Source organism: Mytilus californianus, unplaced genomic scaffold, assembly GCF_021869535.1.
Source record: "Mytilus californianus isolate M0D057914Y unplaced genomic scaffold, xbMytCali1.0.p SCAF_4, whole genome shotgun sequence".
Taxonomy (NCBI): Eukaryota; Metazoa; Mollusca; class Bivalvia; order Mytilida; family Mytilidae; genus Mytilus; species Mytilus californianus.
The window spans coordinates 32480296-32499570 of record NW_026262690.1 but is presented as its reverse complement, the minus strand read 5'-3'; the positions used below and the strand labels follow the sequence as shown (position 1 = coordinate 32499570).

The window sequence follows — 19275 nt, the reverse complement described above, 5'->3', positions numbered from 1 at the left end:
CTTGATTAAAAATTTGGACCTTAGATTCTCTGTTTTTTTACAATCCAAGATGGCGAAAGACACCCATACCACCTTAAATACATCATAAAAGTCTTAAAATAGAAAATGACATATATAATCATGGCTCAAATTAATATTCCTTAATCAGCATTTTTTAAAATAGTAACTTCTAAAAATAAATTGACAGCTAATCACCTCAAGACAATACAACATTTCTTTATACATAATTTAAAAGCAGTGTAAGGGAGGTAATCCAAACATATAATTTGTATTTTTTTTAATTGTCTAAAAACCAGGAAACCCTTTTTTCCCCCTAATTCCTAAACGGTTTGAGCCATAACCCCCCAAAGCCAATCCTAACCATCTCTTTGTGGTATGGAAACTTGTGGTATAATTTCAGAGAGATCCATACACCGTTCCACAAGTTATTGTCTGGAAACTAGAAAAATGCTTATTTGGGCCCCTTATTCCTAAACTGTTAAGACCATAACCCCCAAAATCAATCCCAACCTTCCTTTTGTGGTTATAAACCTTGTGTTCAAATTACATAGATTTCTATTTATATTTACTAAAGTTATTGTCCGGAAACCAAATGTCTTCGGACGACGCAGACCATGACGACGTGATACCAATATACGACCTCAAAATTCTTTGCAGTCGTATAAAAATCAGGTATAAGCATGCATCTTTATATTACAATTATAATATCTGATGTTATAAACCAAAGCCATATTAATTTATGCTCCTTGTTGAAGGCCGTACTTTGACCTATAGTGGTTTACTTTACACAAAGTGAGACTTGGAGAGTTGTCTTATTTGGCGATGGCACTCATACCACATCTTTTTATATCTAATAGGTTCACAATTGCATTTCTTTTTTAAAGAAAGCAATTTGTTTGTAGGTCTTGTTTAACTGGATGGTAATGTTTCCCTTTTTTTGTTTTTCGTCTATCTATTGTAGTTAATTTTAATGGAAAAAAAACCCTCAAATATTGGGAAAACAATCGTCAAAATTGGAGAAACAACAAACTATTAAAAAAAAAAAGCTCACAACTGCAATATATGTGCAGTCAAACTGTGTAGTTTAAGGGATCTGGGTTGTTTGATTGGTGGTTTTAAACACTACAATCAGCACTGTATTGGCTCTGAGACTACTATAACACATATAAAACATAACACGTTATAGTAGTCTCAGATTGGCTATATCATGTCAACCAGTTTTCAATTTTAAGCTCCATTGAACCAACTGTAATATATGAATTGAACAGAAAATACACAAAATTCCATTTCTTACTACAGAAACATAAACTTTCAATATCAATATCATTCTTGGTTGATTTGGTCTTCTCTGTCCTACTGCTTTAATGCCTTTCTACAACCATTACACTGAGATTACTAAATTAAAATTAAATGGAAATGCTGCCATGAAGCTATAAAACATGTTTCAGGAAGCTCTAATTATAGTTGATGTGAAAAATGCAACTGATAGTTCATGGAATGCATGGATTGATTGATTGATTGTTGGTTTCTTATCGTCCAGTGGTGGAATGCATGGAAGAACAAGAATAAACAGTATGACTTCTCTCATTCATAGCGGGGTACAACTCCATAGATGGGGCTTAATTACCTGTTCCACTCCAAACGTTTACTAATTTTCCCCCTTCCCCCTTTCTTCAAAATTCTGGATCTGCATCTGAAAAAAGGGAATAGCCTCTAGAAAAAAATATGAATGGCAGAATCACAATTTCATGTGGATATGTTCATCTGCACAGTATGTCCTCATTATCTACACGGTTTCATGACATTCCACTGTGTGGTTTTAGAAGAGTTGTGGTGACAAGAACAGGACTGACAGACGGACAGACGTCAAACACATCACACCCTATGCAAATTGGTTGCATTGGTTATTATTAGAGTTAAATGGGTTCAGAAGTTTTTAGAGGAGATTATATATATATAATGAAAAAGTACAGCACGACAGACAGCAATTTTATAACTGATGACAAAAGCTCATTAGGACGAATTGAAATTACAATATTCCGAAAATACAAAAGAATATAACAAAGTGTCACAAAAAATTTTAAACAACCTATTTCTACAACTAGTTGAATTCGACTTCTCATTTCCTGTTATTAAATAAAGTTGCATATTCTTCAGATTATTTGTATACATGTATCTTTATAATATAATTAAACTCAATTTTCACCATTAAATTTTTTTTATTCAACAGTATATATATCTTGGTCAAAGAATAATTTCAGCTGAAATTGTCTTCAAATGAACAGAATATGAAAATAGTTTTTACTCCTCTTGTCAAGTACAAATTGCCAATGAAACACATATTAAAATTTGAATCCTGGAGACAGTTTACATTCCTTAGAAACAAGATCTGTAATTTATTCTTTGAAGGCAATACATTCCTTCCATAAATCAAGAGTTATTATTTTCATTATAAGTTTTCTTCTTGCATCTGCAATTTTTCTCTTTCCTTTCTGTGTTTTGTTTTCAACCTCTGATATTGATTCTGAAAAAAAGCAAAATCTTGTTGATAATTTAAAAAAAAAGATAATTGCAAAAATATATTTATAACATTAACATCATTAAGTGTATAGCAAGTAATTTTTTTATATTTCTTCAATTTCAAAATATCTTATTAAGTATATAAGATATCTTGTATGATTGAATTATCAGATATTAATTAGTCTTTAAATATAGATTCTAACACTGAATAGATTAAGTGAAAAAATATTCCTATACTTAAATTTTTCAAAAGAATAGGCCTGCTAAGACCCTTTTTGGCCCGAAAGTATAGCACTTTTACAAAATATTTCTGTTTTAACCAGATTTTCACTATTTAAAATGGGCAAAGGAGTAGGCCCTGGTGAGACCCCTTTTTGGTTCCAAAATATAGTTTTTTTACCAATATGTTAAAATATAATCTTTCAGCTATTTATTGGAAAGTAGAATAATTGGTTTTTGACAATACAATGCACACGCAGCAGGTAATAGCATCATGAATTCGTGCAATATTACTGAAATCTTCAAAATTTTAGCATTTGTGCTAATTCTAAAATTGTTTTTGTCAAAAATGGAAGTGGCCGCATTCGTGTTCAGTCTTAATATTTTAAATGGATGTTGTATTTGATGATAATACATAACATATATAAAGGTTGAGACTGAACACGAATGCTGCCACTTCCATTTTAGACAAAAACCATCTGAAAAGTGATGTTTTATGGCATATTTGATACATTTTTCATATTTACACTTGAATTTGATCGTCTTTAATGACCAAATCAGTTCAAATCTTACTTAAACTAATTGAATCTACTAAAGAAGACACTTAAGTGTTTGAAAAATGTCAAACACCTTTCATTAGATGAACTTCAAATATTAGGCCAAAACTAGCCATTACCTGACCTTCTCCTTTGACTTTTACCCCTTTGATCTATTTCTTGACATGTCGGCCATACTGTGTGCAGGTAGGCATTTTTTTTAATTGATATTCTTATGACGATTGTGGCCATGTTTGGTTAAATTTGACCCAGTAGTTTCAGAGAAATTTTTTGTAAAAGTCAGAAGTTGACAGAAAACAGATGTCAAGTGATGAGAAAGCTAACGCTGCCCTTGCAAATGAGGCAACTTTCAACTAGAGTCAAAATGAAGTGGTAGTAAACAATTATAGGCCACTGTACAGCCTTCGACAATGAGAATAAAAATGCACAGCTTGTTATGACCGAAAAAGGTAGAACCCTCAACAGTTGGGACAAGTATGGTCACAACATTAATGCTTGATACAGCTCTTAATTTGGATTTCGATTAAATATTAGTCACAACATAGGTTTCTGACACAGAAGGAATGTGGTTGAATCAGAAGAACTCATTTTTTTTTAAATTTAACATTTACCTATTATGGTCCAATATCCAAAATCTTAATACATGATTTGGTTTAGCATATCAAAGAACCCCAAAAATTCAATATGGACCAATTTGAATGGGACCCTAAATTCTAAATCTAAATACACGGTTAGATTTAATTTCATCATTCAACATATCAAATAAATCCATATATTTAATATTATATTTTGTTGAAATCAAACAAAGTTTATTTTGGACCTTAATGCAGACTTATGTAAAATACAGGCCAAAATTCAAAAGTTTAAATACAGTTAGATTCAGCATATCATAGGACCTGAATAATACAATTTTGTGGAAATAAAATCAAAATTGAATTTTGGACCTTTATGTGGACTAATTTGAAAATGCGACCAAAAATTAAAAATCTAAATACACAATTAGAATAGGCATATCAAAGAACCCCTTGAAATATTTTTTTTAATAAATCATACAAAGTTTAAGATTGGACTCTTTGGACCTCAATTTTGACCAATTTAAAAACTAGGCCAAAGAATTCAAAATCTTAATACATGATCATTTTCAGCAAGAACCAGAATAATCCATGACTTGGCTGCCTTCAAATAAAACCCCATTGAAATTGATCAAGAAAATAACTTAAGCCATTTATACACAAGTATTAGAAAAGTACTGTTTTTGACCCCTTTATTCATATTTAGGTTTATAACCCTGAAAAATCAATCCAAACATTCCTTTACAGGTATAGGACCTTATGAATCTGTGAATTTTCTAGAAAAACCATACACTTTTACAAAAGTTATTTTCTGGAAACCAAATGTCTTCGGACGACAGGAAGACAACACCATAACAATATACCAAATCAAAAATTTTGCGGTCCTATAAAATTCCATACGGCATAGTTGGCTATAAAAGGCTCTGACAGGAAATATGTGAAACAATTCAAACAAGAAAAGAATATCTTATTTAGTTTATAAGATATCTGTCTGATTTAATATATTCAGATATTGTATAAAGTATACATAAGATATCTTACTTAGATTATAAGATATCTAATTAAATTTATAAGATATCTTATTAAGTTTATGAAATATATCTTTATAACTGAAAAAGATATCTGTTAACCTAAAGTGAAAAATATATCAAATTAATAATGTACTAAATGATATATATTTATAAAAGATCTTATTTAATTCATAAGATATTTTTGAAATTTTCAATTGAATAAGACACTGTATAACATGCAAATATTAAAAATGTATAATAAACTAAATAAGGTATATAATTAACTAAACAAGACATTTATAGATATCTTATTTAATATATAAGATATCTTATTAATTTCTAGATTAATTCATTTTTAAATTTCCAATTTTAGATATTTTTGCATTTTTTTAAGGGAAACAACTCAAATGCAGGGCCCAACAGGGTTTACTCTTGTAAATTGTGACTTGGAACTTGGATGGAGAGTTGTCTCATTGGCACTCATACCACATCTTCTTATATCAACCAACAGTAAAACTCTAAAACGCAAGGGTGTAATATGCCATGCATATGTGTAACACTTTTTTGAGAGAAAAATTCTTGCACATGTCAATTTTCATTCAAAAAGGGTATGTATATATGCTGTGAACTTCTTTAAAATAAAATCTGAATGAATATTCTAAACAGTTCAACTAAATCAAGTCTAAAAGATCAATCACTCTAGCCAGAATATGAGAAACAATCAAATGTTGACCCAAAAATTCTTCAAGCAAAAATTTAAAAGGTACTGTCAAGGATTTGTATAGTATCCTTGGTACTGTGAATCAGAATTGTATAAACTTTTAAAATATATTCTTACCTATGCATTAATTTCCTTTTTCATTCCCTGAAACGGTAGCATCAGAGTCTGAGAGAGAACACTCAGTATCTGAAATATATGGATACATTTAAAAGGCTATACTTAATTATATCTTTTTGTTAAATCTGACAAATAATCAAAAAGTATCATTGTTATTGGGATCTAAAATAGTTAAGAGTTTGAGTCAAAAATTAGGATATTGGGTTTTTATTGCATTCATAAGGAGTTTTCTAATATTACTGTTGATTTGGCAATGAAGGAAAGAGTGTTCCTCATCATCTAATATTTTACAAACTTGAGACTCTGTGTTCTCTTTGATTTTTTTTATATCAATCTTTTTATAATTTCAATTTACAAGTTAGGGTCACTTACACAGAATTTTGTTAAAAGTTGAGGACTATTTAAATAGTTTAGATTGTGCAAGTAGTCTATTGTGCAAGTAGTCTTGCAGTTAAATTTCATTTTTTAATTTACTATAAAGGTAGAGTTTTGAACTGCTATCGATATTTGAAAGTTTGTCAAGAGTGATTTTATCATATATAAAAGTTTTCAATTGTGATCTGTACAAATTAAAACACTACCATGTGAATTAATCATATTGATATGTAATGAATTATAACCTGTATCTTGGCATTGCACAAGGTCATGTTTTTCTCTGACTGTTTATGACATCTTTACACTAAATCCATTGGATGTTGGATGTGTACTGATTGATAGTTTGGTCTTAGATGCATGATTTTTTGTATTAGTTGTTAGTGGATTTGAACTAGCTGTCAGTAACTGAGAGTACTCTCAGATCTGTATTTAGTGTCTTTTTGTTGTTGGGATGTACTAGTACCCGGCCACATCCACTTGTATTTGTAGTATTTGTATTTTTATCCATCTGATGAGTTAAGCCTTTTTCAACTGATTTTTATAGTTCGTTTGTTTATGTGTTACATATTTGTTTTTCGTTCATTTTTTTTACAAAAATTAGGCTGTTAGTTTTCTCGTTTGAATTGTTTTACATATCATTTTGGGACCTTTTATAGCTGACAATGCGGTATGGGCTTTGCTCATTGTTGAAGGCTGTACGGTGACCTATAGTTGTTAATTTCTGTGTCATTTGGTCTCTTGTGGAGAGATGTCTCATTGGCAATCATACATGTACCACATCTTCTTTTTTTATATATACATGTAACACAATTATATAAAATATCTAAAGTGTCTGAAAACTGTATTATAGGTAAAAAAGAACACAAAAAAACTTAAGTTATACCTTAATAATTAATTTCCCATACATCATGTACATGTATGTCTATCCAAATGTCTGTATCAGAACTTTTTGAGGGACAATTTTGATAAAGCAATTTGATAAAGCAATTTTTTTGGCTACATTTTCAAGCAAAACAGCTGAAATGGATTCAATAGTATTTACTACATGTATTATATGATTATATTAAAAGTCCTTAACATATTTTTTTGTTTGGCTTTAGGAAACTTTTTGTTTTGTCACAATATCAAATGACTTATTTCAAATTCATCATTATTTTTTTTAAGTAGTGTCAGGTTTGCAATATGAGATCATATGATAAAGACATGTTAGTGATACTCCATTTTTGAAAGTAAAGAATATATTACTAGATGTGGAATAATACATTATTTTCATGGTCCTTGGGATGTGCAACCTTAGATCTATATGTACATGATGTATAGTCTGTCCAAATAAAAAAATCAGCATAGGATAAAATAGCTATGTTTCCAAAGCTTACATTTGACATGCTCATAAGATCAAGACTGAAGACAAAAAATATTTGAAACTTTATAGTACCTTAAATTGAAAAAATGGGCCCTTAAACTGTTTAAGAGCACATCATGTATAAAATAAATATTCCAGTCAGGAAGAACCTAATAAAATATTGACCAAACCAGATTTAAATGAATTTTCTGCAACATAAAATGCAGAATACACCAAATCAAGTTGAAAAACAAAGCTTCCATATCACAGCAACAGATGAAACTGCCAAAAACAAAATATTATCCTGTCCACCACCATAATTGTCCCTCTATTGAGTAACCTCCTCATGCAGTATCTTTTAAGTGTCAATATTGGTAAGATATTGGCAAATGATAGGGTTTCCATTTCATCAAAATGTTTAAAGTTTGAATATTTCTGTAGCTTAATTTAATAAAAATTCGTAATGGGTTCCACGGATCCCAGTGTCTCGCCTACTTTTTCTGTTAATCGCAGGCTCAACAAAAATGAGGAAGTAAATCAATAAAAATATTCCTCTTGATACTATCTTTTGATTGTAAGAAGTTTGGTAAAAATCCTGGATAGTTTATGAATCTAATAAATAATTAAAAACTTTAACTGCAGACTGAATGTAATGTTAACTGGAAGAAAACAAAATTTCCTTCTAGATACTAGCATTTGATCATAAGCAAGCTTCTGTCCAAGTTTGGTACAAATTCAAAATAGTATAAGAAAGTTATTAAAATTTTAAAAACTTTAACCACAGAGTGAATATGTTGTTTCCTGGCAGAAAATCTAAGTCCATTTAAAAGTAAAATACGGAAAAAAGGGATTTATTTTTTTACAAAATTTTCTTCTAGATACTAGCTTTTGATCATAAACAAGCTTCTGTCCAAGTTTGGTACAAATCCAAAATAGTATAAGAAAGTTATTAAAATTTTAAAAACTTTAACCACAGAGTGAATGTGTTGTTTCCTGGCAGAAAATCTAAGTCCATTTAAAAGTAAAATAAGGAAAAAATGGATTTATTTTTTTACAAAATTTCCTTTTAGATACTATCTTATGATCATAAACAAGCTTCTGTCCAAGTTTGGTACAAACCCAGGATAGTTTAAGAAAGTTATTAAAATTTTAAAAACTTTAACCACAGAGTGAATGTAATATTTCCCGGCAGAAAAACTAAGTCCATTTATAAGTAAAATACGGAAAAAATGGAATTTTATTTTTACAAAATTTACATCTGGATACTATCTTATGATCATAAACAAGCTTCTGTCCAAGTTTGGTAGAAATCCAGGATAGTTTAAGAAAGTTATTAAAATTTCAAAAACTTTAACCACAGAGTGAATATTTGTGGACGCCGACGACGACGACGCCGCCGACGGAATGTAGGATCGCTATGTCTCGCTTTTTCGACTAAAGTCGAAGGCTCGACAAAAATCAGTATCAAGAGTATGCCTGTTCCATAAAACATTGAGTCCAAAAACTCACCTTTCCTATAAGAGGGGTTGGACATGAGACTATTTGAATGATGAAAGAAGAATTGGAAGGAGAATGGGGGTGTTGTAACTTCTGCTTCTTGCTATGTTTATGTATAGTTTTAAAGCCAGCAAATACGAATAAACTCACAAAACTTGTGACTAAACTAATATAAGGGATCATACGGCCGTCAAATCTGTTGTCTGTTCTCTGTCATCATTGGTAGCGTGAATAAATAATCAATAGTAGAAAATGATACTTTTATTAAACTTCTAGAACAGCCGATATATTTCCATACATGTACAATATTCGAGCAACAATTATATAATTTACATACGGGGCGGAGCTTCTAAAATAACATTATTTCTCTTGTATTTTTGTACGGACCAAACGGGATTATCTTAATAAATTCTACAATGACAACGTAAATAAATGCAAGGCATACAGCTATCTGCGCTGCTTCTTACTTCTAAACTACGACCCTTACTTGTAATATAAACTGCGAGGCATACAGCTACATGCGCTGCTTCTCACCTCTAGGAACCCCCGGGCTGAGCCTTGCTGCAAGCCAAATGTAAACACAGCAAAGACTGACGAACGTGACGTTGCACTGGTATTTATTTGAAATTCCCGGAAGTAAATATTCTAAGCAAGAAGAAAAACATAACGTCAAACGCTGACATAAAATATACAAGTCCTCGACTCAAAATGCTTATAATAATACACTTTTGTTACTAAAACAATCAAGACATATTATTTCTTCCAGTTGAGAGCTCACAAATGAACACTTTTGGGTTCACGATTACAATATTAACCCAACGGTAACGTTCTGAATAATACATGACAAATTTGCGCCATATATGACGTAATCGACACATCTAATAACATAAAGTAAAACGTACGTTAATTACTCATTCAATATACTAGAAATACTAGAAATAACTTCTGACAACTCATATAAACTCTCTTAATACAATAAGAACAACATTTCTTTACTTGGAAATAACCAATACACACATTTACAACACTGCCCCTCCCCCAGAATACATTTCGTCCTCGAAATATGGTCTTGTCAATTCTGACAATACATTTCAAAAATTCTTTTCACAATATTGCTATGTACGTAATACTCTATCATACAAATAAAAAATCTCTAATTTGCCAAAAACAAGCAAATATTACAGCTATCTTAAAACTTAAACTTAAACATACATCAACAAACTACTGCGCCTGTTTATGTCATAAAAACTAATGTCTGTGTTAACAAACTAATGCGCCTGTTAATACTTAAAAGGCAAAATATACACTTTTCTTCATTGTGTCATTATCGAAAATATAAAATAAAAGTCTATTTTTGCATCCAGTTACAGCACTAATACCGTATACTCCATTTAAAGTTCAATCCAAGATTCTCCATTCTATCAGACGCTGGAATTATAAACATCATGAAGCTCAACTAGCTTCTTCTAAACACCAGGCTAACCATAAGCCAACAAATGTCCTATCAAGTTCTATACCACAAGGGTACCCCGCGTATAAATTTATACACAATCTTCGATACTGATGTACCATACAAACATAAGTATAAAAATAGGTACAAAAGTACAACTAATAAAAAATAGTCATCAGTATTCCCCGAGAAATATCTAAAATGGTGTAGACTATAGCTCAGCATACCCATGGTGTAACCAAAATGTATATTGCAATCTAGACTAATCATTAGCATTAACTTAATCTCCGCCAAAACAAAAATGGCTCCTTATAAGTATCCTAACTGCCAATATTAGCCTTAACTTAATCTCCGCCAAAACAAAAATGGCTCCTTATAAGTATCCCAACTGCCAATATACACCCACCGAAAGCAGCTTCCCACCAAAATAGTATTAAACAATCTTTACTGCATTAAGGACAACAACGCCAATAGGACCATCAAATTCCAGCTTCTAATAAAAAAAACATCGCCTGTTTTCTAAAATATTAAAAAACAATTTCAATACCACAATATATTTCTTAAAGTGCAAAAATATATACATATTTATGCTTTTTACATTTCATCAATTACAAAAAATCACACACAAGTTTCATATCTACATTATAAAAAAAATCTGAATCTACACAAAAATACTCTGATATTTGGCTAGTAGGCTTATCTTCTATATAGGCCTAACTAGTTCTGATAATCCTGACTAGTAAATCCAAACTGGTTCCCTCCGAAAGAATTCATATTTTCTGGTTTCCCTTTTTTTCCTCTTGAGAAAGGACAATCTCTGCTGTAATGTCCCTGGTGTATAAGTGTTGTCAGTACTTGGACCAGCTGCTAACTGTTGGGTCACTGATACCTGGTTATTTTGTTCAGTTGTGGTCATGTTACAGCCTATGCTATTTTGACTGAAATTCTGCGTATTGGTGTTATTTTCAGCCACATGGTTACCCCTTGCTAATTTAGCTATATTTTCCTGATTTAACTTAACTTGCGTGCTCATCTCAGAAACTTGCATGCTTATCTCAGAAACTTTCGTCTTGAGCTCAGAAAATCTATCATTTTGATTTTTTAATTGTCTCTGAATTTCCGTTAGAATCGCAATAATATTGTTATCATTCAAATTCGTCTTACTTTCCTCAATCGTCCTAGTATTCTGCACAGGCGAGTTTATAGGACTTACTGTGGGGCTGGAGGTAGATAAATTAACACCATCTTCTATACCCAAATCTATTAAATTACAGGGCTCAACAGTTCCGCTCTGTGAAATAATTATATTCTTCATACTTTCCCCCCTTCCAAAATTTGGAGCTGGGATTTTTCTATTTCTAAGATCCATGTTTAAAATCAAACAATGTTCCCAATAATATGCCAATAGAAGCTAACTACACCTCTATTTCTCTAATAAATAATTATTTGGGATCTAAATGCACCTCCTTTATAATTTATTTTTTCTTTATATTTTTTTTCTTTTTTAGAAAGCTAAATGCACCTCCTTTACAAATATTCTTTTCTTTCTAGGAAGCTAAATGCGACTCCTTTATAATTTTTTTTTCTTTCTATGAAGCTAAATGCACCTCCTTTACAAATATTCTTTTCTTTCTAGGAAGCTAAATGCACCTCCTTTACAAATATTCTTTTCTTTCTAGGAAGCTAAATGCACCTCCTTTTATAAATATTTTAAATTTTTTAGAAGCTAAATGCACCCCTGTATTTTCCAAAATAATCTATTTATTACAGTATAATGTATAGGTGTAACACCACTAATTTGGCACGGCCAGAAAGCACATACCAGAAAGTAGTACATATTTAACACAAAATAGTTCCTACACATGAGTGTAACTTTCAAAATATGTAGAATATTTAGGTATTGTTGGTATCAAATGAAAGCTGAATGACTGGTGATCATTGTAGAATACTTTTTGACTTATAATTTTGAATATTAAAAAAACTGCACCAAATTTTATAAAGAGGGTACTTTTTGCCTGTATGTCAGATCTGAAGTACCTGTTTTGGTACATCCAAAGTTCCGGGAACCAGTTCTTTCTTATATGCCATTAAAAGTATGTTGATTTTTCCAGTACAAGACACCATAAAGTGTTGCTTTGACATGCAATGATTGTCACTTTATTTGAACTTGAAACAAAAGAGCTGTGTCTGCTTGAAATTGAGGAATTTAACATAGAAAGCAATGGGGCCATGAATTAGTGGTGTACTTCCTATTACAGAGAATCATCAGAAATTCAATTTTTAGAAGTTGTACCTATTCCAATGAAAATAAGTCATATTTGATGTAAGTAAACATGTTTAATCATCTTTTTTGGACGAACAATTCTGTTTATGGGAAATTTCAGCTCTTAAATTGACATAATCAGGTATTTTAGCCTTTTATGGTCACACAACATGCATGCAGTTAAGACTTGACTCCAAATTCTTATTTTTGCATTATTTGGGATTGCAATCAATAAAACATGTATATAATGACTTCTTTATAGTAAAAAAATAGCTCTTGGTCAAATAATCCTATGATTTTTCAAGTTTTATTGGTTTTCTTATGATAGCCTTTTACAATCTAGCCAATTGGTATATACCCATATAAGAATTCCAAAATCTCACTGTACATGCAATTTTGAACCAGTTTAGCAAGTTAACCAGCTGATAAATATATAAATTGCTCTTTATAATCTATGTTGTACCACAGAAGTATGGTTTATACCAAAAATGTCCCTTTTCCAATTTGAAGAAAAAAGGGGGGACAATTTTCTCAATTATGTCTTAGGTTTGGTCTAATATATTTTTATTAAATGAACAAACTCTGGTGAAATATGACTATTGGTAAGCACATTGTTTTCCTAACAGAAATTATTAAATACAACAATGATATTGAGAATAAAATAAGTATATTGGCCATTTATAATATCCATATGCAGTTTTCTTTGAATAACCTATATGTTACTACCAGTCCAATTTGAGCTTAAAATTAGTAAAATAGTATTTGGACTTAAGCTTTATGTGTTTTTTATTGCTTGAAATAGATCATAGAATGAAATAAAGTGATGCTGAAGTCAGTATAGCAAGTTTGGTTCTGTTATAGGTGTAACACCACTAATTTGGCACGGCCAGAAAGCACATACCAGAAAGTAGTACATATTTAACACAAAATAGTTCCTACACATGAGTGTAACTTTCAAAATATGTAGAATATTTAGGTATTGTTGGTATCAAATGAAAGCTGAATGACTGGTGATCATTGTAGAATACTTTTTGACTTATAATTTTGAATATTAAAAAAACTGCACCAAATTTTATAAAGAGGGTACTTTTTGCCTGTATGTCAGATCTGAAGTACCTGTTTTGGTACATCCAAAGTTCTGGGAACCAGTTCTTTCTTATATGCCATTAAAAGTATGTTGATTTTTCCAGTACAAGACACCATAAAGTGTTGCTTTGACATGCAATGATTGTCACTTTATTTGAACTTGAAACAAAAGAGCTGTGTCTGCTTGAAATTGAGGAATTTAACATAGAAAGCAATGGGGCCATGAATTAGTGGTGTACTTCCTATAGAGCTAAGTGCACTCCATACACAATATTTGTCATTAGTGTGTTCCATACACATTAGTATTTCTAAAATATACGTGCCTTATTTATTGAAACGTGAGAACTAAACCGCTGCCACCATTGTCGTAACTTCTGCTTCTTGCTATGTTTATGTATAGTTTTAAAGCCATCAAATACGAATAAACTCACAAAACTTGTGACTAAACTAATATAAGGGATCATACGGCCGTCAAATCTGTTGTCTGTTCTCTGTCATCATTGGTAGCGTGAATAAATAATCAATAGTAGAAAATGATACTTTTATTAAACTTCTAGAACAGCCGATATATTTCCATACATGTACAATATTCGAGCAACAATTATATAATTTACATACGGGGCGGAGCTTCTAAAATAACATTCTTTCTCTTGTATTTTTGTACGGACCAAACGGGATTATCTTAATAAATTCTACAATGACAACGTAAATAAATGCAAGGCATACAGCTATCTGCGCTGCTTCTTACTTCTAAACTACGACCCTTACTTGTAATATAAACTGCGAGGCATACAGCTACATGCGCTGCTTCTCACCTCTAGGAACCCCCGGGCTGAGCCTTGCTGCAAGCCAAATGTAAACACAGCAAAGACTGACGAACGTGACGTTGCACTGGTATTTATTTGAAATTCCCGGAAGTAAATATTCTAAGCAAGAAGAAAAACATAACGTCAAACGCTGACATAAAATATACAAGTCCTCGACTCAAAATGCTTATAATAATACACTTTTGTTACTAAAACAATCAAGACATATTATTTCTTCCAGTTGAGAGCTCACAAATGAACACTTTTGGGTTCACGATTACAATATTAACCCAACGGTAACGTTCTGAATAATACATGACAAATTTGCGCCATATATGACGTAATCGACACATCTAATAACATAAAGTAAAACGTACGTTAATTACTCATTCAATATACTAGAAATACTAGAAATAACTTCTGACAACTCATATAAACTCTCTTAATACAATAAGAACAACATTTCTTTACTTGGAAATAACCAATACACACATTTACAACACTGCCCCTCCCCCAGAATACATTTCGTCCTCGAAATATGGTCTTGTCAATTCTGACAATACATTTCAAAAATTCTTTTCACAATATTGCTATGTACGTAATACTCTATCATACAAATAAAAAATCTCTAATTTGCCAAAAACAAGCAAATATTACAGCTATCTTAAAACTTAAACTTAAACATACATCAACAAACTACTGCGCCTGTTTATGTCATAAAAACTAATGTCTGTGTTAACAAACTAATGCGCCTGTTAATACTTAAAAGGCAAAATATACACTTTTCTTCATTGTGTCATTATCGAAAATATAAAATAAAAGTCTATTTTTGCATCCAGTTACAGCACTAATACCGTATACTCCATTTAAAGTTCAATCCAAGATTCTCCATTCTATCAGACGCTGGAATTATAAACATCATGAAGCTCAACTAGCTTCTTCTAAACACCAAGCTAACCATAAGCCAACAAATGTCCTATCAAGTTCTATACCACAAGGGTACCCCGCGTATAAATTTATACACAATCTTCGATACTGATGTACCATACAAACATAAGTATAAAAATAGGTACAAAAGTACAACTAATAAAAAATAGTCATCAGTATTCCCCGAGAAATATCTAAAATGGTGTAGACTATAGCTCAGCATACCCATGGTGTAACCAAAATGTATATTGCAATCTAGACTAATCATTAGCATTAACTTAATCTCCGCCAAAACAAAAATGGCTCCTTATAAGTATCCTAACTGCCAATATTAGCCTTAACTTAATCTCCGCCAAAACAAAAATGGCTCCTTATAAGTATCCCAACTGCCAATATACACCCACCGAAAGCAGCTTCCCACCAAAATAGTATTAAACAATCTTTACTGCATTAAGGACAACAACGCCAATAGGACCATCAAATTCCAGCTTCTAATAAAAAAAACATCGCCTGTTTTCTAAAATATTAAAAAACAATTTCAATACCACAATATATTTCTTAAAGTGCAAAAATATATACATATTTATGCTTTTTACATTTCATCAATTACAAAAAATCACACACAAGTTTCATATCTACATTATAAAAAAAATCTGAATCTACACAAAAATACTCTGATATTTGGCTAGTAGGCTTATCTTCTATATAGGCCTAACTAGTTCTGATAATCCTGACTAGTAAATCCAAACTGGTTCCCTCCGAAAGAATTCAAATTTTCTGGTTTCCCTCTTTTTCCTCTTGAGAAAGGACAATCTTTGCTGTAATGTCCCTGGTGTATAAGTGTTGTCAGTACTTGGACCAGCTGCTAACTGTTGGGTCACTGATACCTGGTTATTATGTTCAGTTGTGGTCATGTTACAGCCTATGTTATTTTGACTGAAATTCTGCGTATTGGTGTTATTTTCAGCCACATGGTTACCCCTTGCTAATTTAGCTATATTTTCCTGATTTAACTTAACTTGCGTGCTCATCTCAGAAACTTGCATGCTTATCTCAGAAACTTTCGTCTTGAGCTCAGAAAATCTATCATTTTGATTTTTTAATTGTCTCTGAATTTCCGTTAGAATCGCAATAATATTGTTATCATTCAAATTCGTCTTACTTTCCTCAATCGTCCTAGTATTCTGCACAGGCGAGTTTATAGGACTTACTGTGGGGCTGGAGGTAGATAAATTAACACCATCTTCTATACCCAAATCTATTAAATTACAGGGCTCAACAGTTCCGCTCTGTGAAATAATTATATTCTTCATACTTTCCCCCCTTCCAAAATTTGGAGCTGGGATTTTTCTATTTCTAAGATCCATGTTTAAAATCAAACAATGTTCCCAATAATATGCCAATAGAAGCTAACTACACCTCTATTTCTCTAATAAATAATTATTTGGGATCTAAATGCACCTCCTTTATAATTTATTTTTTCTTTATATTTTTTTTCTTTTTTAGGAAGCTAAATGCACCTCCTTTACAAATATTCTTTTCTTTCTAGGAAGCTAAATGCACCTCCTTTATAATTTTTTTTTCTTTCTATGAAGCTAAATGCACCTTCTTTACAAATATTCTTTTCTTTCTAGGAAGCTAAATGCACCTCCTTTACAAATAGTCTTTTCTTTCTAGGAAGCTAAATGCACCTCCTTTTATAAATATTTTAAATTTTTTAGAAGCTAAATGCACCCCTGTATTTTCCAAAATAATCTATTTATTACAGTATAATGTATAGAGCTAAGTGCACTCCATACACAATATTTGTCATTAGTGTGTTCAATACACATTAGTATTTCTAAAATATACGTGCCTTATTTATTGAAACGTGAGAACTAAACCGCTGCCACCATTGTCGTAACTTCTGCTTCTTGCTATGTTTATGTATAGTTTTAAAGCCAGCAAATACGAATAAACTCACAAAACTTGTGACTAAACTAATATAAGGGATCATACGGCCGTCAAATCTGTTGTCTGTTCTCTGTCATCATTGGTAGCGTGAATAAATAATCAATAGTAGAAAATGATACTTTTATTAAACTTCTAGAACAGCCGATATATTTCCATACATGTACAATATTCGAGCAACAATTATATAATTTACATACGGGGCGGAGCTTCTAAAATAACATTCTTTCTCTTGTATTTTTGTACGGACCAAACGGGATTATCTTAATAAATTCTACAATGACAACGTAAATAAATGCAAGGCATGCATACAGCTATCTGCGCTGCTTCTTACTTCTAAACTACGACCCTTACTTGTAATATAAACTGCGAGGCATACAGCTACATGCGCTGCTTCTCACCTCTAGGAACCCCCGGGCTGAGCCTTGCTGCAAGCCAAATGTAAACACAGCAAAGACTGACGAACGTGACGTTGCACTGGTATTTATTTGAAATTCCCGGAAGTAAATATTCTAAGCAAGAAGAAAAACATAACGTCAAACGCTGACATAAAATATACAAGTCCTCGACTCAAAATGCTTATAATAATACACTTTTGTTACTAAAACAATCAAGACATATTATTTCTTCCAGTTGAGAGCTCACAAATGAACACTTTTGGGTTCACGATTACAATATTAACCCAACGGTAACGTGCTGAATAATACATGACAAATTTGCGCCATATATGACGTAATCGACACATCTAATAACATAAAGTAAAACGTACGTTAATTACTCATTCAATATACTAGAAATACTAGAAATAACTTCTGACAACTCATATAAACTCTCTTAATACAATAAGAACAACATTTCTTTAATTGGAAATAACCAATACACACATTTACAACAGGGGGGTTGGGGGTAAATGGGATTAGCAAGAAAAGTTTTTTTCACAGATTTTCGTATGGGAAGTGGGAATAAATGGCCCCTAAAACCTCCTCCTGATATGGTCTTTTCTGCTACCGGTAAAACAGTTTAGTATCAGTCAGGTTTTAGTGAGTCCAAATAATTATGACATCTTGTAAGGCGTCAAAGCTAAAAAAATATATATAATAGTCTTTCTAGACGTCATAATTATTTTGACTAGAGTAGTTTTAGTGTGTCAACAGGGGTTTGTTACAATTTGCACAGATAACTATCCATTTGAAACCCGTAAAATTAACTTTTTCGGGTTTCGTAAGAAATAGCAAATCCGGTAAAATGTAACAAACCCCTGTGGTGTGTCGTCTGCTTATGAGTGACGGTGGTAGAAACAAGAAACCTACGAAAGTTACCCGGGATGGTTTTAACATGTTTACAGGACGAATAAAGCATATTTACCTGTTTTCTCGTACAACGAACACGTTCTACTTTTACAATCTGAACAATCGAGAACCAAAAGTCGTTTATTTACGAACTGACAGGTGCGTGTTGACTCCATTTTCTGACCTTCACACAAAAGAGCTGTTAAAACCGAGGTCGGTAATCGGAAGTCGTACGATAATTATTCCGACACGTTTGTGAAACACTCGTAAACTTGGTCGGTAACATATTCTACGACCAGTCGTACATCGTACGATTTACGATCTTTTGTGAAACGATAACATTATTTTCAGTGTCATCTGCTTGACCATTATATATTTTTTCTCATAAAATTGGGGATCAAAATGTGTTTTTTTAGGAAAAAACCATAACCGGCCTTTTGAAGTTAAATGGTCAACCCCTTAGAGTACTAATATGAATAGTTACTGGAATTGTTTGAAAAAAAAATAAAGTTATTGATGCTAATGTAAATATTTTTAATTAAAAAGACAGGAAATATGTCGGTGAAACAAAAAG

At 31.7% G+C, this 19275-nt stretch overlaps 1 long non-coding RNA gene across 1 annotated transcript; it reads right to left on the bottom strand.

Moving 5' to 3' along the window:
- Positions 1-2199: 2199 nt before the first annotated feature.
- Positions 2200-18969, bottom strand: LOC127737913 (uncharacterized). The gene is made up of 3 exons (XR_007999877.1): positions 18778-18969; positions 5717-5785; positions 2200-2524 (listed from the first exon to the last, which is right to left on the bottom strand). It is a non-coding gene; the product is annotated as an uncharacterized LOC127737913 (long non-coding RNA).
- Between the last annotated feature and the right edge of the window lie 306 nt (positions 18970-19275).